The sequence below is a fragment of the Mandrillus leucophaeus genome, unplaced genomic scaffold (assembly GCF_000951045.1).
Source record: "Mandrillus leucophaeus isolate KB7577 unplaced genomic scaffold, Mleu.le_1.0 Scaffold608, whole genome shotgun sequence".
Lineage (NCBI taxonomy): Eukaryota > Metazoa > Chordata > Mammalia > Primates > Cercopithecidae > Mandrillus > Mandrillus leucophaeus.
In genome coordinates this window covers 1,977,038-2,002,743 of record NW_012106564.1, presented here as the reverse complement: position 1 = coordinate 2,002,743, position 25,706 = coordinate 1,977,038, and the positions used below count along the sequence as shown (strand labels likewise).

At 36.9% G+C, this 25,706-nt stretch overlaps 1 protein-coding gene across 3 annotated transcripts in view; it reads left to right on the top strand.

Annotated features, from left to right (window-relative positions):
- COL8A1 (collagen, type VIII, alpha 1) overlaps window positions 1-25,706 on the top strand; it is a 156,383-nt gene that overhangs the window by 34,734 nt on the left and 95,943 nt on the right. For 2 of the 3 annotated variants that reach the window (XM_011999913.1, XM_011999911.1), the window contains exon 2: window positions 3,406-3,467. The exons of the other annotated variant lie outside the window; for it this stretch is intronic. The gene's annotated coding sequence lies outside the window, so the exon portion shown is untranslated. The remainder of the gene's footprint in view (window positions 1-3,405; window positions 3,468-25,706) is intronic. 3 annotated transcript variants of the gene reach the window in all.

Here is a 25,706-nt window from a genome sequence, read left to right as displayed (position 1 = left end):
AAAAAAAAAACTATTACTTTGATTCATACTTTGGTACTTCCATATCAATTTGAACTACTCATAGCTATCTTCCGTATTTTTCTAACCTCTTTTGTATTTTCCATCTTTTTATCTCATTGGATTACATTTTGAGTGCTTTCCTTATGTAGTGAGCTTATCTAGTCCTTTAATTCAACTCTTGAGGTTTTTAAAAAATTTTAATAACACATTTTCTTTTTAATAAGTATATTTTATTTCTAGAATTTATATTGGTTCTTTTTTAAAAAAATGCTTTTTTCAGTGTGCCCTTGTTTTCTCATAAAATTTATTCATTCTATTATCATTGATCATTCTTAACACACTTATTTTAAGTCTTTTAAAGAAAATTATGCTATCAATAATTTAATTTATCTAATAGAATTCTTCCATTTGTTGCATTAACTAACTTCCTTAAGCAGAGAGTCTCTGCTAATACTTTATAATTTTGGTCTATGAGCTCATCTTCAGAGAGTTGCCTCCCACTTGTATGCTGATTATTCCGTAAGATGTGGAGATTCCTTTTGGAATAGGTTTGGAGTATCCTTTCGGAGTAGTTTTCCATTTTCTTTTGTGGAGTTCTATACATTTCACCAGTTCCAGACAATTTTTACCTTAGACTTGTGTTCGTGCACTGCTTGGGTTATGATTAAGATCCCATGAGCAGCTCAGATTTAGACTTTCAATTTCTGCAAGGGTCTCTCCACCCATGGCCCAGGGAAGATCATCTGTTTCCAACCCATATCCCCATGCTATATCCCAGCACTGTCTCTGAACCAGATTTTCCAGCTCCCTTCATGAATTGGACAGACTATTTCCAAATATATACCACAAGTGTACAAAGAACTTTAGACATACGATTTAGACATGTTGACTCTCATTTTTGTGGACTTTTTTTTTTAACAATTAAGAAATGCTTTGTAAGTAAAACTGATACAAGGTCATAATTTTATCAAAATCAATACATGTGATTAGTGAATGGGCAACACATACCTCAGTATCACTTACTTTGATGCCAAAATGTGAGGGAGAGGGGCTTGGTTGCCCTCCTTGATCAAGAGTAAAAGTCCTTGAATTTTCTGGCTAAAAAGACTCAAAAGACTTTTCGGACTCAGATATTAGGAACATTGTGCTTCCTTTCAAAATCCATTATGGGACTACCACTCATGAGTTTGTCTAAATCATTCTCTACCTCTTTATATATTAAAACAGTTTCTTGCCTTTGATGTGAATAATATGATTGTGTTATTCACTGCATTAAACAGTATTAGTCTTTAACATTTATATAAAAGTAAATTTTGAAGAACAATATTTTGGGGAGGAAATTCTTTTTCTTGTTTTTTATTATTTTATTTTCCTGCCTTTCACTCTGATTCTAAGATAATTATTAGTTTTGGGGGATTTATTTTAAAATATCATTTTATGTGCCATTTTAATAGAGGTAGCAGAGCATAGGTATTAAGATTCGATTCCCAGTTCTGGAGTCAGACTGCCTGGATTTGAATTCAGCCACTTATTACTGATTATGTGACATGGGGAAGGTTTTTAACCTCAGTGTACCCCAGTTTTCATATCTGAACAATAATGATGATGATGTTAATAATAGTGCCTACCACATAAGGTTATGAAAAGGGCTAAATAAGTTATTACACATAACGCATTTAGAATAGTTCCCAATACATGTTACATATTATTATATTTCAAATTTTCATGAGGTCTTTTTGCACAGACATATCCATAACCTAGCCCAATTATTTCATCAATTACGGGAAATTTTCAAGGCATGTGGAAAGAAACAATCCTATGCTCTCAACTTTTATGATCTCTTGCTTTTTCATGAATGGGTGCTTTGAAAATTATGAATCCAAAAACCCTTCCTTTTTTCAATCAATACCGTCATTGAGACTATTTATAGGAAATCTCTCCGGAATGGAGGGAGTTGAGGTAACATAAGAACCTTTCAGCTTTGTGGCCAGAGTGTGCCTTCATACCTCCCTGGTGGACCTATGGGCCAAGATAAACATGCTTGGCAAGGAATGCCTTGCTCACTCCACCCTGTCAACTAGGAGGTAAAGATTTTGGATTGTGGTATTTCTACTCCACCCAACTTCTGCTCCATTTTTAATATACCTTTGAGATAAAGTGTATTGTCTCCTTTAAAAAAAAAAAAAAAGAGCCTTGAAGGTGTGGCTGACAAGAAGGAAAGCAATATCCTGCCACTGCCTCACACATGAAAAGTCTTCCAGCCCCAGATCATGACTTGACTCTCTATTCTGGCTATGCAGCTCAGGCTCTACATTTTGTTCAGTAAAAGCAACAACACTCACATACCTCACCACCTGGAAAAAATGCTAGAAATTGTCCCTGGCAAACACCCAGGAATGTAATTGAGCTCACAATGGCCAGGCCCAGAAAGAATATCAGCATACAGTGCTTTCCTCAACAACTGTGTTGCTGAAACTCTGCATGAAAATCAAATATTTGAAGTTGGATCATGTATTAAGTGTATTGGGAATTTGCTACTTAATGAATGCTACAGAGATTGATTTATTGAATAATGATAAAGTAATCGTGATACTTTTTATCTATTTTTCACAATTAGAATTTTGAAATCTAGTTTTCCTTAAAGCAAGACACACCCATAGCATTAGTTTCTCCACCAAACGTATCATCTAATCTTTGGGTGCTCAGTTTTCTTTCGGCGGATACTAGGGAACGAGATTCAATGACCTCTGCAGTTCCTTCCAACTTGAAATTCACTATGTCTAACTAAGGCAGTCTAGGAATAACTAGAGATAAGCCCTCTGGTTTGGTTATTTCTGATTTTCTCATTTCATCCATAATCTGAGAAACTGTGTGCTTCCAGCATCAGTTTCTCACATAGCTCCATGTGAAGCTTCACATTGGGTTGGCATGACTGTCTTGGTGGGTATGACATAGAAAGCTAGAGCCATAATAAACTAATATTTTGAAGCTCCCTCAGAGATCTCTTCCAATGGCTATCTTTCCTGCCTTATTTTTGGCCATGAGAAAAATTGTTATAGAAGATTAGGAGTGCCTCTAACAATTTTATAAGTTAGGATCTTCTTTCTGGATGTTTTCTGAGGCATAGAGCACTATATACAATATTTTGTTATTTGTTATGAGCGCCAGTGATGCAATAAAGGGAAAACCATATTAACTCTACTTCATCTACTGGAAAAATGCACTATAAGTTAATTTGGTTACTTGCAAAAATCATCCAGCAGATTGCTAATGAAGCCAAAGATACTCAATTTTGTGACAGAATTACTAAGCTACACTGCTTGAAGTTAAAATGTCTGACACCAGATATTTTTTAGTTTTTAACTTCCCTTACTATCTCCACTGAACATCATCCTCTTCATCCAGAGAGTTCACACATTCACCAACTCACCCTTGAAATCATCTCAAAAATGAAAGACAACTGAAAAGTAATATTTCAAATTTTAATTAGATATTGGTGGTCTGCCTCAGTTCACCCAACCCATAAGCCTTTAAACACAAACATAAGTAGAATTTTGACCCTGTCTAAGGCTGAATAAATACTCACACATTAGTGTGAGCATTTGAAGTCATAGAGATAAAAAAGAGTGTGTGATTCATATCAGCGTTATTTCATCTCTTCAATGGCATAAGTAAAAGTGATAATCTATTGGAAATGTCTTGGTGAACTTAAAAGAGTGAATAATCATATTCAGTATTATCATTGCATACAGGAATAATATTAATAGCATTGTAAACTATCATCTGACATTTAAAAGATCATTAAAATATATTATAAAACACTTTATGCCTATAAATATGACAATTTGTGTGAAATTATCAGCAAACTACACAGAAAGAAATGGAAAATATGAATAGTCCTATATTATTCTTAAAAATTAAATATATTTTTATAAACCTTCTTGTAAAGAAAATTCCACATCCAGATAGTTTCACCAGTGAATTTAAAGATGAAAAAACACCAATTTCACACAACATTCCCAAATAATAATAAAAAGTGATAACAGGTGTTTTCCTCTTATTTATTAGCACAGCATAATCTTGATCCCAAAACCTGGCAAGAACATTACAAGAAAGGAAAATAGCAGATTCATGGTTGCAAAATGATCAGCTAGGCTTTTTTCCAGGACTACAAGAATGGTTTATGATTCAAAAATCAACCAATGTAATTTACCACATGAATAAAAAAGAGAAAATCACAAAATAAATTCAATAGATTCAGAAAAATTGTTTGATAACATTTAATACACATTCATGACAAAAAGTGCCTAGCAAACCAAGGAGACTTCCTAAATATGACAGAGTGAATACAAAAGTTCTGCAGCAAACATTATAGTTAATTATAACGTTTGGAAGAAGACAAGAATGCCCACTATCACCACTGTTATTCAAATTTTACTAGAGGTCCTATTACGTATATTAAGGTAAGAAAGAGAAATAAAAGGCATAAGAAATTGGAATTGGAAAGGAAAAATATAATTTTCATTATTTATTGTTAGAATTAATAACTGCATTTATCTAGCCCATTGGATATAAGATCAATATTCAAAAATCCATTAACTTCTCTATATAAGCAATAAACAAATAGAAAAATGAAACTTTTTGAAAGATACCATTTACAATAGCAATTAAAACATCAATTTTAGGCCAGGTGCAGTGGCTCACACCTGTAATGCCACCACTTTGGGAGGCCAAGGCAAGGTTTGGGCTCAAACTCTTAAGCCCAAGAGTTTGAGACCAACCTGGGCAACATGGCAAAACCCTGTCTGTACAAAAAGAAAGAGAGAGAGAAAGAGAGAGAGAGAAAGAAATTATATATATATATAACCTATATATATATAATTATATATAAACACATCAATTACATATATAAACACATCAATTTTAGCAGGTGTATGCAAAGGAATTTAAAGAATGAACATCAAGAAAAGACTGTTTTAAGAGTTACAATTTGATGTGACAGGTGCTTGAAAATACAACCAAAATCAATAAGTATAACTCATTTTTAATAATCATTTAGTAACCAACGTCCAAATCTTTCTTATTCTTGCTCTCATCTGTTAGCTTCTAGATTTCTTAAATGCAAAATATCACAACTATTTGAAAATTCACCAGTCATTACCTAACACCAGATAATAGGAATGGCCTTCAGGAAACTTTCCACAGAAGCCTGGTTTTAAATTGATTTTATTTACAGGGAGAGTACAAAATAAGGATAAATTAATACATGATAGTCCAAAGTCTGTTAAAGGGATAATTTTCCATGAAATCAGATAGCTTCTTAATGCAGAACATCTTATAGCGAAAATATACAAAGTGTTTAGGGAAGCAATTTTGAACTAATAGAGAACTTCTGAATACTATGTCAGGCAAGGTGGAAAGTACTCAAATAATGTGTGAATTTATGATGAATTTGCTAGACTTCAGGGCCAACTTGAAATCCTCTTTTTACTCCTCCAGACTTTTCCATACAGTTCCTCACTCAGAACAGCTTCAGCTGTCTATGGGAAGGCTTCACAGGACAAAGAGCTAGGACTTGGCCATTTACACAAAACCAAAAATGAATTACCCAGAGTATGCTGGCAGAGGGACTTGAATGTAAGGACATGGGAAAATCAACACAGGTTGCCAATGGTTTGTGACTGTGAGAAAAGAAAAGAAAAATTAAAGAAAATCTTACTAGCATAATTCACATTGGACAACATGAGCACATTCCAGTCAATCCACTTTATAGACATGATCTCACTGGTCTCCCCAACATCCCTACAAGGAAATGAGGGGGACCAGTATGGCTCCACCTTTAGGTCAAAAGCCCATCCTTCACTCCCACTTGTGGCTGTGAGTGGGTGGAACACATTTAAACAGGGGAACAAATTACCATCTTCCTTGCTTTCGACCCTTTAACATGTGGGTGAGCAAGTCTGCCTTTTCCCTGCTCGAGGCCGTACAATTCCCAAAACAACTTGTCTGAAATGTTGGGGACTGAGTCATTGGCCAACGATTATTCTCAAACAACTGCTGGTTTGTTTCTCAACCACTGCTTGGCCATGCTGACTTGGACACAATACAACATGTAATAAAAGCGCCTGGGATATTTTCCTCCTTGGCCCAGGGGAGACCTTTAGAAAGGAAAGACAATGGTGAATATGGAAGGGGAGGTGAATTCACCAGAAGGATATGTTGCCAGCATTGTGCTCAGCTGAAGAGAAGGTTTGAGGCCAAGAAATGTGAGCACATTGGGCATCTAGAAGTTCTCCCAGATGGTAGCATAGATCTGCATTTTTCTGGGTTGCTTGTTGTTGTTGTCATTTGTTGTTGTTGTTGTCATTTTCTGCACTATGATGCCTCTCAAGACTCCCTTATGTGTGCTATAAAAAAAAAAAATCCATGACAGAATGGTGTATTCTCCACAAAAATAGTTACTATTGTTGTTGAGGTGTTACTAATAGTTACAAAAATAGTTACTAATGTTGCTGAGGTGAAGTCATTGGGAAAGATAGTAGTAAAATAGCAAAAATGTATTAGTATTTTTCACATTAGGAATATAAGACAATTTATTCAAAAACCAACTTCTTAGGATTCATTTTATTATCTTATACTTAAAAATATGTTCAGATTTTTCTTTCTCCCACTAGAAATTAAATTGTCTTATATATTGAGGGATGAAAAGCACAGATTATTATCCATACAAATATTGACACACATACTCACTCTATCCACATAGCTATCTCTTATGGATAAAGAACTCGGCAACTTCTAGCAGTCATCTGAGATGAGCACCATATGTGCATTATTTCACTAAAGCTTTCGGAGCTTGAGAAAAATAGCCTGAAGAATAAGATTGTTTCTTTCTGAGCCAAGGTTGCAATCTTCCAAGTCCAAGATGTGCTTGAAAATACTCATTAGGTAATTGTCAAAGCCTAGGAAGATCAGTTTAAGAATATGAAATAATATTACTACTGACTTCTCTTTTTGTGCTCAATCCAGATGGAAGCTGGACACATGAGAAGTGGCATTTGTATAGTAGCAAAGAAAAGAACAGAGAACAAGGAAGCAAAACCCTTCACACCTATGTTCTCTTTATAGGGTCTTATTACTGTTTACTCTTTATAATCCCCAGAAAATGGAAAAAGTGTATCTATTCAATAAGTTGTGAGAAGTCTCCCTCTGTCCTTCTATAATAGAGTTTCCAGTCATTGTTAGACAATTGCATTTCATTCATCAATAGTGGCCTATTGAAATCATCAACAGGAGAGACAGTTCTTAATATCAAATAAAGAGTCTTGCAATGGAAGTCAAAATACTTCAGTCTTTCACTAACTTGGTGTATGACCTTGAACAAGCCATTTAACCTCTCTAAGTTTGCTTGCCTCATCTGTCAAACGAAAGAGATGAGATAAATTATCTCCATAGGCATTATCAGAACTCTTCTATTCTTTTTGCAAGTTGGTTTATATTTGTAGAAAAGGTTCAATCTGTTTCTGGCATGGCAGTGACCAAGTCAGAATCTCTATTTGGGAGAGTGAGAAAAACACATTAACAAGATTAATTACTGCAGCTGAAAGATACAAATATGGATTGGGGTGTATTTTTAATATACACAAAAACTTCCATTCCTGAGTTACTTCATTAGCAACTGTTACTTCAACCATCTCGGTTGAGATTTTCCAGTAATTCTAGGTCAGCAAGTATGGACCCTACTTATTTTCTAAGAAAAAGCTCTTGTATTTTCCATCCGTAAAATTTTCACACCAGTGGCCTTGTTCCATAGGGTCCAAAAAAGACTGAAAGATTTTGGAGGGAGGGATTTAAAAAAAAAGATTTATGAAGAAAGTTTAAAGGAGATAGAAAGAGTTTGAGTGGGGAGTGTATTTAGTCTAGAAACAAAAACTATGAAGTGTGGCTTAATAAAAGTCATAAGAATATGAAAGACCAGCTGCTCTCTATTTCCTCAAAGACTGAAACCCAGGAAGACTGTCTTCAATTACCAAAGCAGGTGGTGCTTTGGGTTAGACCCAAATAATTTCCTGGTTGGGTCCCTGAAACAAGTCACTAAGGGAGATTTTCACCACTTCTCGGAGATATCTTAAGACTAAGGACAGATACGAGGCTAATATTAGCTCATGTGTATGAAGGGCTTCTAAATTAAGGCTTGTGATAAGTATATTACATTTGTTATCACCTTTCATTTCACAACAGCCCTGTGAAAAAAGTGTTATCACTATTCTCATTTTGGAGATGAGAAGACTAAGAGTCATCACATGACTAGCAAGCAGCAAAGTGTGATATGCAACCAGGGTGTTGGACTCCAGAGCCAGCTCTCTTCACCATGAGGCTCTGCTGCCTCTCTGAGATGGATTGAGTCTCACATAATTAGTTGCAGTTTTCTTTGGAATAAGAAAGGGAAACTATTGAATTTAACTTTCAAATGTACGAAGGCCTTTTATACAACTCCGAAGTTCTCCATCTCCACCAACTGTGAAATAATTAGAAATGCCAGCTAGGTTTGGTGGGTCATGCTGTAATCCCAGCACTTTCGGAGGCCAAGGCAGGAGGATCACTTGAAGGCAGGAGTTCAAGATCACCTTGGGCAATATGGTGAAACCTTGTCTCTACTAAAAAACAAAACGAATTAGCCGGGCCTGGTGGTGCATGCCTGTAATCCCAGCTACTCGGGAGACTGAGGTGGCAGAATGACTTGAGCCCTGGGTGGTCAAGGCTGCAGTGAGCCAAGATTGTGCCACTGCACTCCAGCCTGGGTGACTGTGTTTAGCACTCAGTGAGCATGAGCTCCCTCCCTACTTTCCCTTCTGAATAAGGGATTTAGGTTGCAGAGGGAAGAACTCACTGACATTAAGTGTGAAATATACCGTGAAGTGTAGAAAAGAAGAGAGAATCGTTATCTTCTGTATGAACTTTTTGAAAGTCCAGAGAGAAACATCACCAGGAAGGTCATTGTTTGCTTTCTCCTTTGTATGTTCAGAATTAAATAACATGAATGTGAAATTTTTTAAAAAGAAGTGCCTTAAGTGGTTTGGAGTTGTAGAGTTCTTATAGATTTTTTTCATAGCTTTATTATAGTACTTATCATATTTTAATTATTTTTACATGCCTTTCTCCCCCATAAGACTCTATATTCTACAAGTCAAAGTCTGTCCTTTGCTGCTCTCCATATTTACCAAAATTTTACTCAGCCAGGGCTTGGCACATAGTAGCTACCAATGAAATATTTGTTAAAGAATGATTGAATAAAAAAATAAATAAATGAAAGTTCTCAGCTGGAAAAGAAGAAAAAGAAAATCACAGGAGATAAAATAAAACTGGAACTTATTTCACAAACTAAGTCTTACTTCATTGAAAATAAGACTTTTGATTGAAAATGGAAATAAGTTTTTGCTTCATTTAGATGTGGGAAGACCTATAATTAGGCACAATATGTAAGCATCCCTCATGATTGTTTAAAACTTCAGAACTCTCTTTTTGGCAGCTCTTGAGGAACAGGATACATTTTAGGTTTTTTTCAAAGGAGTGGGTTGTCATTCTGGGAAGCAGGTGGATAGGACCACAAGATTTCTTCCAGCCTGAACTTCAGTGACTCAATAATTCTAAATGAACCCTCAGGAATCCTCTCAATCAAATGACTCTTTCCAGTTACCCTGACTGTGCCACGAAAAAGCTCACATTAAAAGAATAGCCCAAATATTTAACCCAATATTGTCATACTGCAAACATTCTGTGTTTACCTAAGTGCATGCTTGCAGCCCAACAGTAGTGCTGTGACTGGACTTTGTCTCTATAAGACCAAAACAATAAGCTTTAAAAAAAAAAAAAAATCAACATTTCATGAAATTAGGTTTAGGTATCAAAAACTGAAATGAAGTTTTTGTTTTTGGGGTTTTTTTTTTTAAGTGAATTGACTATGTACACTGTTTAGAGTAGTCAAACAGGTTCAGGTTCTTGGACACTACTTCGGTGCTATCAGGTCTGAAATCCCATGATGTTCTGCACTTGTTCAGGCCTGTCATGTAGCAGGTGATGGAAGTCCAGCATGCCACCAAACCAAATTTAGAGCACGAATTTACAAGAAGGGCTCTCTTCTCAAGTTTAATCACTGTGTAATGAGCTCCTCCTGGGTGCCTAGCACTATACTAGACATTTTACATATATTCTCTATATCCCTAAAAACAATCTTGGAAGGCAAGGGTCATTATTTCTATTTTAAATGGGACAAATTTCCCAAGGCTATCTGTCTAGCTACCAGGTTAGAGTCAGGATTCAGACTCAAATGTATCTCTCTGCTTGCCTTCTTAGAGCAGGAAGGTTGGGGTACTGGTATCATTTATTGGCATTTGATCCTGAAAGCTGTAAAAAGATAGAACAGTATACATAAGGCATATTGAATGAGCAATTGTTAATCTTTAGTAAGAGTTTATCACTTACTTCAACCCAGTTGTACATATTTTTCCTACTGAAATGGACAATATTCAGATCTCAATAACCCATTTCCCATTGCTATTTGCGAATTGTCAGTATTTATTTTAATGATGGAATCATTTCTTAAGGTAGAGTTGTGATGTTTACTTTATAATGTCTGAATTTGGCTCCTTGTAGCGTACTTTTCTGAACGGGAATTGTGCTTCCATTACCTAATTGCAAAAAGTTGCCAAAATTTAAAAAGGCACTGGGAAGAAGAGGCAGTACAAGAATTCAAGTGGACCTCAAGGTCTCACTCTTAAAAGAAATGGAAATATTTTTGGACTGGATTAGCATGACTGAATTATCATCCTATTTGCTGGTGTAATTGCAGCTGGAAGGGGAGAATGAAAGGCATCGCTTTTCTACCCACTTCCTCCAGTGTACTTAAAACTGAACCATGCTATTCATAAAGTAAGTCTTCCTAAGTAGTTTGCAAATTTTACCATCTTTAAAAATGTTAATACACCATTTTAGTGCCTCATTCTGAGGAATAAATTTATTCTTAATGTAATAAAGACTCAGAAAAAATGACATCAACCAACTAAAATGAAAGCTCAGACTCTAAGAAAACAAATGCAGATGATGCAAAATGCAGCATTGGAAACTAATGGAAAGGAATACTTCTTAACACTGTCTTACCATCATCAAAAGCAATGAGAAGGAATAAGAATTTACATACTTTTGGTGTGCCCCAAATCTTAATATCTTCCAAATGTCATGCATTTCAGTCTTCTACTTTTAATTTTATATGTAGAATCATGAAATAATATTATTTTAGTCACATTATACTGGATAGTAAAGTTAATATATTATTTTTATCCTTGCTAATCTTCTGTCTTTTTTAGTTTCTGCATGATCTTAGAAATTTGCCAAATATAAACGTGTCAACGTGAAGTTAAGAAGTGAGATTCACCCATCCCTGCACAGTCTATACTATGCCCTTTCTCAATAGGTATTTTTTCTACCTTTTCTCTATGTCTCATGTTATGGAATTGTAGAGTCTTTTTATTAATTCTCCTCTGTTGGTTTTCCATTTAGAATTTTTCTTCTGATACCTTTCCACATAGTGTAAATGATTTTGTTTTCAACCCATACATATAGAACTTTCCTCTGGATACTAAAAGCCTATGGCCAAATCATGTTGATTTTATTTATTTAAGTCTATAATATGGTAATAAATAGAAAAAGTTCCTGATAAGAGTGCTAGTTTATTCACCATGGCAGTTCTCCGTGATTAAATAAATATGAATATAATAGTCAGACTACCTTACCCATGTGAGGTGCACAGCAAGGGATTTGGCAACCTTTTTAACCATGTGAGAGGTTTTATTTTTATCTTTGTTGTTTTCAGTATACGTAAAAAACTTTTGGCTCTAATAAATCTTAATATTATCTCCCTCATCAGATAGTAGGACAAAAATCTCCCAGAGGTACCTAGTTTTGAAAAATCCACACAAAACCAAAATGATTGTAATCAATTGTAACCAAGCATCAACCTCACTTCATCAGAACTAATCACATAGCCCTAAATAGGTCCTAAAATTTCCCAGACAATGTATAGTAAATTTGAACGACATGTTGCATTCTCAAAATAATAATAGAATCATGAGTTACAGTTTTTACCAAAGACCCACAGACATCTTTTAATATAATTTACTATAATACACTATGTGATATTAATGACACATTTCAATTTAGAATAAACCTTGTTACAATGTATGAAAACGAAGAAAAGGGAACAATAAAGTAGCTGATCATTTATTTCACTCCAAGTTGCTTTATTTAATAGGTTTCAGAGAGTAAATTCAGAGAAGGATTGAATTCACAAAGGAGGAAAGACCCTGGGGAGAGGGTCTTATGAAAACCAGAAGTCAGAGAAAAGCCTTCCTTATCCTACCCTAAGAAGAAGAACAGTGAAGGTTCAATAGGAGGTCACTCAAGGCCCAGAGGCAGGGAAATGAAGTCTTTAGAGCAAGAGAACATTAGGAGCAAGAGGACTGGACCACACAGTGGGCACTCCAGCTGTAAGTGCTCAGTGTGATCATCACAACGACTTTGGCTGAGCTCTATAACTGCTCGTGTCTCTTTTTTTTTTTTTTTTTTTTTTTTTTGGGAGACAGGGCCTCACTCTGTTGACCAGTGGCGTGATCACAGTTCACTGTGGCCTCAGCCTCCCTAGACTCAGGTGATCCTCCCATCTCAGCCTCCCAAGTAGGTGGCACTACAGGCACATGCCGCCATGCCCAGCTAATTTTTTGTTTGTTTGTGTTTGGGGGGGTTTGTCTGTTTTGGGGACAGAGTCTCACTCTTGTCACCCAGGCTGGAGAGCAGTGATGCGATCTTGACTCACTGCAACCTCTGCCTCCCTCCCAAAGAGCTGGGATTACAGACATGAGCCATCGCACCTGGCCAATTTTTTTTGTTTTTTATAGAGTAAGTAGTTTCGCTATGTTGCCCAGGCTGGTCTTGAACTCCTGCACTCAAGTGATCCTTCCACCTTAGTCTCCCAAAGTGCTGGGATTACAGGTGCGAGCCACCGCACCTGGCCTGTAACTGTTCATCTCTGAAAATCCAAAGGCAATGTGGAGCCACCTAGCAGCAGACCAACCAGTGGTTTCCAGGTCAAAGAATTAAAATTCAAGTCTTTCCTCAACTACCTACTGCCTTTTTGACATTAAACAAGTCACTGAAACTCTTTTAGCCTATATTTTCTAATCTGTAAAATATTGATAATAACAGTGTTTGTGCTAAGGAGTGTAAGATAATGGAGGCAAAATGCACTTTGTGTGCCGTTAGGCATCATGCAAATGTTAGTTATCCTTATCTGTTCATGTGTGTGTGTCTAAAACTTTCACATGTCACAAATGGAGAGGGGTAGATGACAGAATTGCACTCCATGTGATGAGGTTGACAGCGGGGAGCTATGCCTGGGCAGGAGGCTGCGGATGTGCACACCAGAGCACCTAGGAATATGTACACTAGGTGCTGGCAGTATAAGACTCTGCTGTGCTCTTAATATCATCCAATTGCTTCCACACGTAGCTAATATGAAGCAGGGAAAACTGACATCATCTTTATTCAGGATTCAAACTGAAAAGCAGCATTTCAGTGAGGATTTGGTGAGAAATTTATTATACTAATAACATTATAACAACAACCAACTTAACATAGTTGTAAAAATTAATGAAACCATTAAAGCAAGAGCATAACAAATATTTATCATTTTGGCAATTTTGCAAATAGTTGTTCAGCTACTGTCACAATAGTTCCTTGTACTCTGCATCTTCCAACGTACTTGATGGATTATTATCCCCATAAAGTGCCTGTAAAAGAAGGCAGCACAAGATAGTTGGCTTATTTAGGATTCTATCAACCAGCTGTTACACCCACCAGCACTTCACCCGTATGATCATCAATAATCATGCAAAATCCCAAAATGCCTCCCAAACCTTTAGAGGAATAAAATGTTCCAAATAGCTATAGGTTTAGCTGTATTTTGTGTTTTTTAATACAATGAAAATATTAAACATATTTATGTTATATATGGAAACACATATCTACTCTCAAATTATGCCAAATGATAGTGTATTTCTTGCTTACTGTTGTAACAAACCACCACAAATTTAGTGTCATCGAACAACGCAAATTTGGTATCTTACCATTCTGGAGATCAGAAATCCAAAAAAAGCTTTACAGAGCTAAAACCAAGGTGTTAATAAGGCTGCATTCCTTCTGGTGGCTCCTGGGGCAAATGTTTCCTTGTCTTTCTAGCTTCTAAAGCTGCCTTCATTTCTTATTTTGTGGACTCTTCTTCCAACTTCAGAGCACATAGCTCCAACCTCTGCTTTCGTCATCCCATCTCCCTTTCTGACTTTTACCCTCCCTCTTATAAGAACCCTGGTGATCAGATTGGGCCCACCCAAGCAATCCAGGATAGTCACCTGATCTCAAGATCTCAAGATCCTTAACTTAATCACAACTGCAAAGTCCCCTTTGCCATGGAAAACAATATGTTCATAAGACTCTGGGGATTGAGACATGAACATTTTGGGAGGTTCATTATTCAGCATACCACAGCTAGTTCACTGTATTATTATTACTTCATCTCTGAAGGAAAATAATGTGTTAGCGGCTTTAAAAATTATGTTCAAATATGCCCAATGAGCCCGTGTGATTGAGCTCCATAATCATTATGTTCAATTCTTCCTGCCTAAGTCAGTCCAACTCAGGATTTCTCACCCTCAGCACTATTGAAATTTGGACCACACATTTGTTTGCTGTAGGAGGCTGACCTCTGCATTGTGAGTTTTAGAAACATCTCTGGACTTTTACTAGAGGCCCATAGACATTCTCCCCTCCCCAACTGTGACAATCAAAAGTGTCTCCACACATAGCCAAATGTCTCATAGATGGAAAAAAATCACCCTCAGTAGAGAACCACTATTCTACACAGAAAGCAGCCAAATTATTGTAATGGCCTCTTTAAGGCAATAACTCTTAGAAAGCAAAAGTTCCACTGATATTAATTAATCACTAATTTAAAAGGGCAAATGACTTACTTATCTCAGCATTTTTGGCTAAATGTACTAGTAATTTTATTTGTCCAAAGAACAAGGAAGTCAGAGTTGAGTTTTATTCATTGAACTAACTCATCTACATGGCATGTTCAAGTGTGGGGTTACACATGAGGCATTTAATTCTTTGGATAGCAGGCAAAGAGTAGAAACTTAGTAGGAAACATCTCCAAAAACTGTGAGCCCTTAGTGGCAGGAATCAAGTCATACTGTCTTTGTTTCCATAGACCATAATCTCCTCAATCTTAACCCAGCATTATTTCCATTATACTGTGATTGTTCTCAGGTACAAGGGTGATAGCATCTCTAAAAAGATACCAATCATGCCCTGGAACCCACTTCTTGCTTAATCCCCTAGGCATTAATTCCCAAGCTTTAGTCATTTGTACACTTCTTTTCATAATTTTTGCCATTATTTATTTGGTATTTATCTTTAAATTGACTTACTTTTTTTAAACATAAATACTATTTTAGCAATATGTAATTCTTCTAAAACACTTAAATTAAATATATGGCTATAAAATATTTAACATTCATCCATGTGCCATCTAAAAGTTTCTCACTATTAGATGCATATATGATACTTTGAAAAACACTGCCCTGGATGCAACCAACATCAGCAAAAGCCTGAATTTTTAACTTTGAATTCTAAAAATGTCTTCTAATCTATTCAGTTTCCTCACAGACGAGGGAACAGCAAAGGACAGTGAACCAAACTGCTCATGGAGAAATGCTGAAAGCTCTCACAACCAGAAAGAAAAACTCGGGCTACTGTTTATACACTTTACCTAAAAATCTTCCTTTTTATTTTTCTTTAAAATATGACAATTAAAATGCATGCTCTTAAAAAAACAGCATTTCCAAACAATTTGTACTGACACATTCAACATAAGACATCAGCCAGATAACTACAGACAAAACAAACGGAAAAATTAGGGAAAATAATCTAGACCAGCATTTCCCAAAGTGTATGCCACTGTTTGTTATTTCTACAGGATCTTAATAGGCATTACATGAGGAAGAGTGGGTGGAGAATAGGGGTAAGATCTGTGGTCAAATAGGATTAGGAAATGTTATTAAACAAAGTTAAAATGACTCATTTATTATAAAACTTCTGATACTTTAGTATTCTACTGTGCTTTGTGAAACTTAAAGGAAAATATATATTAATCAGTCAGTCCTAAATTTATGCGATAAAAACATTTTTTTCTCTAAGAGCATTTCATGAGACTAATATTCTAAGGAATGAATTTTGGGAAATCCTGATCTATCAAGATTAGAAAAATTTTTATTTTCCTCAGACGAAGGTGGGAACAAATTCTAGGGCAATGGATATTTTAAAATGCATGCTACCTTAGTTTTTAAAGTCCCTACAGGCACAGGCTGTCTTTTCTTGATTAATTTTGTTAATCACTGCCTTGCATCCCCAGGGACTCAAAAAATATTATCGGACGTGGATGATGAACATGAAAGACATTGTGGTAGTTATTTTACTGGTGGTAGCATGGTTTGTATTGGCTACCTCTTTGCTTTGAGAAGTAATTAACTTTCATTTTATCTTAACTCATAATGTTCCACAGAATGTGGGCCCTAGTAATCTAAAAACCATCTTTGTTGTAGCTGATATCACCTGAGGAGCATAAATGGACAGCTGTTAAAATTCATGGAATCAGCAAACAGGGTATTTTCCCTGGAGGACATTTACTTCCTCTCTGTGCACAATGCACAAACCTGCAAGGGGAATTCTAAATGGAGATTAAAGCCATGAAATTACTTAATGTAACAAATTTAATTTTCCTAACAACTACAGTTGACCCCTGAACAATGTGGATTTGAATTGCAAGGGTCCACTTATGCATGAATTTTTTTCAACCAAGCACAGCTTGAAAATTCAGTATTCACAGGATACCAAAAGGCCGACATTTCCTGTATGCAAGTTCTGCAGGGCTGATGGCGGGCTTGAGCATGCACAAATTTCTAGAACCAATCCCCTGGGTATACCAAGGGATGACTGTACTGCATATTGTTAGAGATGAAATCATGAAAGAGAATGAGATAATGTGGCCAAAACACTGAACCCAGAATGCCTCCTAAGACAGGCGAACCATAAAAGGTCATCATCAAATGGCTTTTAGCAGCAGAAGCCATATGAGAGATGTAGCAAGTGATATTGTCATCAAACTGATAGTCATGATACCATGAATTCTTATATAGGGTGTACTACCCAACTGTTGTGTGAACTTGGGTAAATCACTTTCCTTTTCTAGGATCCAGTTTCATCTATGGAATGAGAAAGTTGGGGAAAAAGTCATTTAGCATTTTACTACTTAAAGTGTGGTCCATGGACCAGCAGCATCAGCACCACCTGGGATCATCTTAGAAGAAATGTAGAGACTCAGGCTTCACCCAAGAATCTGCCTTTTTATAAGACCCCCAGGTGGGCCAGTACACAGGATTGCTAACTCTGTTCCTGGCACCTCAGACCACTCTCTACCTACCTCACTGCCACCCAGCCACCCTCATGGGGCCTCATTCAAAGGGAAGAATTAGCAATGAGCTTTAAAAAAAAAAAAAAAAAAAAAAAAAAGCCTCTAGTAATCCAAGCCCTCTCTTTCCACAGGTAAGGTAACTGAGGCCCAGAGAGGTAAAGTTGATTTCCTGAAACCAAACAGCTAATTAGGAACAGAACCCAGATTTTGTTATTAGTTTTCCAGTGTGCTTTATTATAACGTTTCAAGAGAATGTTACCAAAGGGATGGGATTAAATTGCCAACTGTTAATGTTACAACAAATGAATAGCAATGCTTTCTTCTTGCAGAAAAGCCCTTTTAAAGCCTAAAAATGACTACTTGTTAATGAAATTACGTTATTCCTGGAGGTACTTAGAGAAGAATTGAGTTACAAGGTGTCGCATTCCTCTTCCAGGTGATAGGAAAGCCTCAGTACTTGGGCCAGATGTTTACTCTCCTCTTTCCTCCCTCTCTCACCACCAACCCCTGCTCACACACACCAGCCACAACCACCACCACCACCAAGTGTAATTCAATTATGAAAACCGGCAGAAACTACACGCATCCATGATACAGGATGCTCGCAAGCCCAGTTTTAATCAATAACTCCTCAACAACCAGCATTTACCTTGTCTAAAACACATGAAACCTTCTGTAGCTCAAAAACCAAGGATATCTCAAACAGCCATAGAAAAATGGATAGTAGGCTGAGAAAATAATATTATGGCCATATCTAAACCAATATTGAGTTTAATGGACATTTGTATATTCCCTGGTAACAAGTCTCTTTTGCCTTGGGGCAATCTTTTCTTTTCCATTTTGTTCCCGCTCCTTTTTTCATTTACTATCAAAATCAGGAACAGTAACAAAACCATTTGAATGAACAATTGATCACACTGCATTTTGCCTTAGCAAGTCAAATGTGTTCTTCTGTTTGCCTCAAGACTATTCTAGGTTTTGCCTGGGAAAAAGTCCCAGGTACTATACAGTCATGAGCTATATAAAGACGTTTGGTCAACCACAGACTGCATATATTACAGTAGTACCATAACACCACCATAGAGCTGAAGTTTGTAGCCTAGTGAAGTTGTAGCCATTGTAACATCATAACACAACATATTAACCAGGTGTTTGTGGCAATGCTGGTATAAACAAACCTACTGCACTGCCAGCGGTATAAAAGTATTGCACATGGCGGGGCGCAGTGGCTCATGCCTGTAATCCCGACACTTTGGGAGGCCAAGGCAGGCAGATCATTTGAGGTCAGAAGTTCGAGACAAACCTGACCAACCTGACTAAAAACCCTGTCTCTACTCAAAATATAAAAATTAGCCAGGCATGGGGGCACGTGTTTGTAATCCCAGCTACTTGAGAGGCTAAGACAGGAGAATCATTTGAACCCAGGAGGCGGAGGTTGCAGTGAGTCAGGATTGTGCCACCGCACTCCAGCCTGGGCAACAGAGCGAGATTCCATCTAAAAAAACAAAAACAAAAACAAAAGTATAGCACATGTAATTATGTACAGTTCATAAAATTCGATGATGGTAAATGACTATGCTATTGTTTATGTATTTACTATACAAAGAAAAAGTGGCTGGGTGCAGTGGCTCACAGCCGTAATCCCAGCACTTTAGGAGGCTGAGGCAGGCAGATCATTTTTATCCTTATTTTAGAGTGTACTCCTTCTAAATATATAAAAATAAGTTAACTGTGAAACAGCCTCAGGCAGGTTTTCCAAAAGAAGGCATAGGATATGACAGTTCCACGTGTATTACCGTCCCTGAAGTTCTTCCAGTGGGACAAGATGTGAAGATGTGGGTGTGGAAAACAGTGATATTGATGATCCTGACCCTGTGTAGGCCTAGGCTAATGTGTGTGTTTGTGTTTTTAACAAAAGAAAAGTCTAAAAAGTAAAAAGATAAAAGAATTTCAAAATAGAAAAAAGCTTATAAGGATATAAAGAAAGAAACATTTTTGTAGTGCTGTACAATGTTTTAAGCTAAGCGTTATTTAAAAAGATTCAAAAAGTTAAAAAATTAAAAGGAAGAAATGTTACAATAAGCTAAGGTTAATTTATTATTGAAGAAAAATAATGTTTACAAGTGTAATGAAGCCAAAGTATACAATGTTTATAAAGTCTACAGTAATGTGCAGTAATGTCCTGGGTGTTCACATTCACTCACCACTCACTCACTGACGCACCCAGAGCACTTTCAGGTCCTGTAGGCTCCATTCATGTAAAGTGCCCTATTCAGGTATACTATTTTTATACTTTTACACTGTATTTTTACTGTACATTTTCTATGTTTAGATACACAAATAGTTACGACTATGTCACAGTTGCCAACAGCATTCAGCACAGAAACTTGCTGTACAAGTTTGTAACCTAGGAGGAATAGGCTATACCTAGAGCCTAGGTGTGTTGTAGGCTCTGCCATCTAGGTTTGTGTAAGTACACTCTATGATGTTCATACAGTGACAAAATTGCCTGATGATGCATTTCTCAAAACATATCACTATCATGTGATAGAAAATTGTACTTACAACAAAGAAAAAGTGACTGGGTGCAGTGGCTTACACCCGTAATCCCAGCACTTTAGGAGGCCGAGGCAGGCAGATCATTTGAGGTCAGGAGTTCGAGACCAGCCTGGCCAACATGATGAAACTCCATCTCTACTTAAAATATAAAAATTAGCTGGTCATGGTACCTGTAGTCCCAGTTATTAAGGAGGCTGAAGCAAGAGAATCACTTGAAACTGGGAGGCAGAGGTTGCAGAGAGCCGAGATCGCACTACTCCACTCCAGTCTGGGCAACAAAGTTAGACTCCATCTCAAAAAAAAAAAAAAAAGAAAAAAAGAACTGCATGGTGCCATGTACACGCTTTGAATATGATCTTTTTCTTCTCCCTCATAGCATTTAACATGATCATCACATCAGAGAATTGTCCAGCTAAATGTGTCAAATCAAAAGTTAATTTCAGTATTTGTTTTATGCCTGATAAATCTAAATTATCAATTATCTTCCTCATTCTTCAATTCTTTGCTACCTGCAAATCTTTGTGCCTTTGAGAGATTCTTTGTGCTTAACCTCTTCATCTTATATAAGATTGCAAGGCTTTATTGATAGATCAGCATTCTTCAGTGTGACAAGATTAGGTGATTTACAAAGTTTAGCCAAATAATAAAAAATGTCTAGCATGAAAGGAAGCTAAGAACTGAGCAAAATGCATACTTGCTTGGTTCTCAAGAAATTTTTTGCTACTGGCAGGAGTAAAAGCTGCAGTAAACTCTTATAAAAGACAGATGTTAGGGAATATAATTAGCATCCTCTGCAACCAAATATTTTCTTTTGTTTAGTAATAGTTGTTAAGAGTACTCATCTTAAACCACAATCCAACCAAATAATAAATTTTCATAGCAAGATCCTATAGCAGTACTACTTAATGGAAATATGAGAGCCACATATATAATTATAAATTATCTGGCAGTCACATTTAAAAAGTAAAATGAAACAGGTAAAATTAATTTCAATAATATATTTTATTTAGCCAATAGTTCTGAAATATTATTTCAACATGTAATCAAAATAAAAATTACTCAAGAGGTATTTTCTATTAGTCATAGTGGTCCCCACAAAGCATGTTAATCTTAAGAGATCAGAAGAAAATGGTTAAAATTTAAGAGAAAGAATAAATGATTTTTAAACAATTAAAAAGCCATTTTGGGGTAATAAACCAGCATAAGCCTTAAGATAATTCAATTGTCATGGTCTCTTGTTTTTTGTATCAAAAAATTCCAAGAGAAAACTGAAGAATTTTTTTACCACCATGGGTGAGATTTGCAGTTAGTGGTCAGGTTTCTCCATAAAAAATAAAAATAATTATTTTTATTTTGTATGTTCTCTCTTCTCCTTCCCTCCTTTTTCTCTTACTCTCTCTCTCTCTCTCTCCCTCTTTCCCACCTTCCTTTTTCCTGCTTTCCCGGTCCTCTCTCCCTCCTACTTTTGTTTCTATCATAGCATTGCCACAATGTTTAATCATTCATTTATTTGTTGGTTTCCTTCTTTTTAATATGTATTGCACAAAATATAGCCTCTGTGGAGCAGGAACCAAAGATTTTGTTCATTGTTATATCTAGAATACTTGCCCCCCAGCATGGCACATAAGAATCACTGAAAATTTGTTAAAGAATTTAAAAACAGGCTGGGAGCAGTGGCTCACACCTGGAATCCCAGCAATTTGGGAGGCTGAGGTGGGCAGATCACTTGAGTCAGGCATTTGAGACCAGCATGGTCAAAATGGTGAAACCCTGTCTCTACTAAAAATACAAAAATTAGCCAGGCACGGTGGCAGGTGCCTGTAATCCCAGCTACTCAGGAGGCTGCGGCAGGAGAATTGCTTGAACCCGGGAGGCAGAGATTGCAGTGAGCCAAGATTGCACGACTGCACTTCAGCCTGGGCGACAGAGTAAAATCTCAAAAAGCAAAATTAAAAAAAAAAAAAATTAAAAAACAAAGTAAGGAGTATGAGCTAGGTGAGTATAAAGGTAAATCGTTTTTTCATTAAAAACTCTAGAATTCTAGAATTCTAAATATTGTTTATCCTAACATCTGATAGACTAAACAGAAAGAGTGAAGCTATCAAAACTTTCAACTTTTGTAGCACTTTCCATTCCTGGATATTTAAGAAAAACTTCTTCTTTCAAATACTCTCAAGATTAACAGGATTTAGAGCTTCTCCAGGTCCCTACTCAAGGGTTGGAAGAATCTGCTAGGGGCCCCTACTAGGAGAAGCCAGGACCAAGGAGGACAAGTCTGACAGTTGGGATATTTTCACCCATAGCAACCAACAACATCTAAGGTAGAAAGACAGCTTGAAACAGGGCCAAAGAGAGAAACCAAAGATGGAAGAGCAGATTGGAGGGAACATCCCTCGAGGGGACAGGCAGACAGCACAGAACCAAAGATGTTGGAGGCCTGTTTGCATATGGCCGCCGCTGGTGGGAGATTCCATCTACCAGGGCTCCGGCACAGAGACACTGGGCAGCCATTCATCAGTCCCCAGTGTTACGCGGTTAATGCACCATCATAACAGAAACGAAAACCAGCCATGCGCACACCAGATTATGACTACCAGAGTTTAAGGTCGTAACTGAAGTTTCAGAAATAGAGGCATTAGTTTGTAATTCATGAGACAGATTTAGGTATAACTGATTCAGATCTACCTTGTTATACTTTCACAATCAACCTCTTAAACCCACTTTTTTCTTGAGTTTTGACGTTTAACAAAAATAACATGTTGTAATTGAGTCTGTTTGCTATAATCCCCACCTGAAATATACACAAAATTTAAAATAGCACAAAGAACTTGAGTGTCTATTTGAGCTACAAATGTTTCCTGTTAACTACAGGAGACATTAAAGGAGTAGCTGCTACAAAGAAACCTTTGACATGATTAGATCTGCTAATAAACTTTGTAAGTTTATGACTCAGAATTAAATTAGTCAGACTAAGAAGTTAAAAGGGAAACAACCAAATTGTTTAAAATGCTGGAATTGCCTAAAGAGATGGGGGAAGCTGAGATAAAAGCATGTTTTGGGGAGTTAACTGAAAATGCTTTGGCACTAGAAAGGTGATTTTAGACTCTTCCAGCACCTCGGAGTGACTCTAGCTTGAAAAATAAACAATTCTAACAATCAGGGCTACAAATTCTCACCGATCAAAGTCTTAAAAGACATGAGATACTCAAGATTCAGTGCACCTGCTTACATCTCGGAAGACCAATTCCTTTGGAAATATTTGTGGATACACATCTGGGCATTTCTTCTTCACTTCCTAATTTATAACCCAGTTCATACCAAATTGTATTGTTCTTCTTTTTTTTAAATTATACTTTAAGTTCTGGGGTACATGTGCACAATGTGCAGGTTTGTTACATAGGTATACATGTGCCATGTTGGCTTGCTGCACCCATCAACTCGTCATTTACATTAGGTATTTCTGCTAATGCTATCCCTCCCCCTCCCCCTCCCCACAATAGGACCCGGTGTGTGATGTTCCTCGCCCTGTGTCTATGTGTTCTCATTGTTCAGTTCCCACCTATGGGTGAGAACATGCGGTGTTTCGTTTTCTGTCCTTGTGACAGTTTGCTCAGAATGATGGTTTCCAGCTTCATCCATGTCCCTGCAAAGGACAGGAACTCATCATTTGTTATGGCTGCATAGTATTCCATTTTCTTAATCCAGTCTGTCATTGATGGACATTTGGGTTGGTTCCAAGTCTTAGCTATTGTGAATAGTGCCACAATAAACATACGTGTGCATGTGTCTTTATAGTAGCATGATTTATAATCCTTTGGGTATATACCCAGTAACGGGATCTCTGGATCAAATGGTATTTCTAGTTCTAGATCCTTGAGGAATCGCCACACTGTCTTCCACAATGTGTATTTTTCTTCTTACTGATAGCACTAGTGCTACCTGGCCAGCTCAGAATACAAATATTTGTGTAAGAGAAATAGCAGAATTCATGTCAGAGAAGGATCTAGAGTAAGTGTTCAAGTCACTCACTGATTCAAAAGGAAATTATGAAGGATGCCAAAGTAACAGAAAGCTGGATATCTGCCCTCAATTTCCTTACATTCTAGTTGGAGAGAGAAAACATACACAATTAGAAGCTAAACCACTCCATTAAAAGATTAATACAATACTAGCCCCCAGGCTCCAACACATCACTGTATTTGATTTTCTCTATAGCACTTGTCACCATCTGAAATTGCTCTGTGTATGTACTGTATGTATATTTATTATTTATGATGTGTCTTTCCTATTAGAATGTATGCTGCATGACTGAGACTGTTGAATGACGAATGTCAGTGTTAATGATGAATAAAATAGATCACCTGCAGCTTTTAACAATAGGTACTCAAAAGTGATGCCACTAACGTGAGCTCCGAGCATTAGAGGAGGAGTACGGTGAAGTTTTATAGTCAAGGAATGCTCCATAGAAGAGGGGAAGATAAGTCAAATTTGAAGAAGTAGAGAAGGACCACCAAAATGAGGGAGGATGTGAAAAGCAGAAACAAGTGCCACTGGTAGACTAGTTATAGGCTAGCTCCTGGGTTTCTCCATGTGATAAATTCAAAACTAAAACTTCCTCTCACCATACACTGCATGTGTTCATTAAAATACCACTCTCTCCATCATATGTATCCAAACTCTAGAGCCACTTCTCTACTTCGCTACTACCCAACAGCCAAGAATTGTCTGAGTTCTAGAGACTCTACTCCAGCAATTTCTCTCTCATCTATATGCTCTCCTCCACTCACACCATCAACACTTGAGCAAGCCCTCATTAACGTTTACCTGAACTATTGCAACAGTCTCTGAACTGATCCTCAGTGCCCCTAATCTACCTTCCAAGACATGATTTCTAGGCCTAGCTCTGCCTTTAGGTTATCTAAAGGAAGACACTGGACTTGTAAATCATAGCCTGTCTCTGCCTTAGTCTTCTCATCTGTACGGTACGGTAAAGAGCTTAGAGGGACTAAATCTGTCCACATTCCTCTTCCTGCTTTCACATCACAGAATCCTATGATGTTTCTGTCCTCTGCAGAACCTAGCACTGCGCTTTGGATAGACAGGTGATCAAAGGTTATTTTACATGGATATAATTAACACCAGATAATACTATGAGAAATTATCCGAGAGCTTCAACTCAAAGAACTTTTAGAGATATTTCTTTCTTAGGCTTTATTTTACTTTCTCAAATACATTTGCACTCTGAGCACAGGGCTTTCTCCATTCTAACCAAAAATATAGTTAATTTTCCATTCTAAGGGGGAAAAAACCGAGCTAAAAACTTTTAATCACAAAATGTTAAGAATCAAGTAAATTCTCCATTCTGAATAACTATTGCTAACCTCTCTCTGTCCCCTCCACCTCACACACACACACACACACACACACTCTTACACATACAGTCTTTTTTAACATAAGTACAGATTAAACAGTCTAGTCATAATTAATACAGAGTTCTGCTCATAATGTGTGCTGAAATTCCTGACTGTTGATGAAATAATTAGATGAATGAAAAACAAGATTAGAGAGC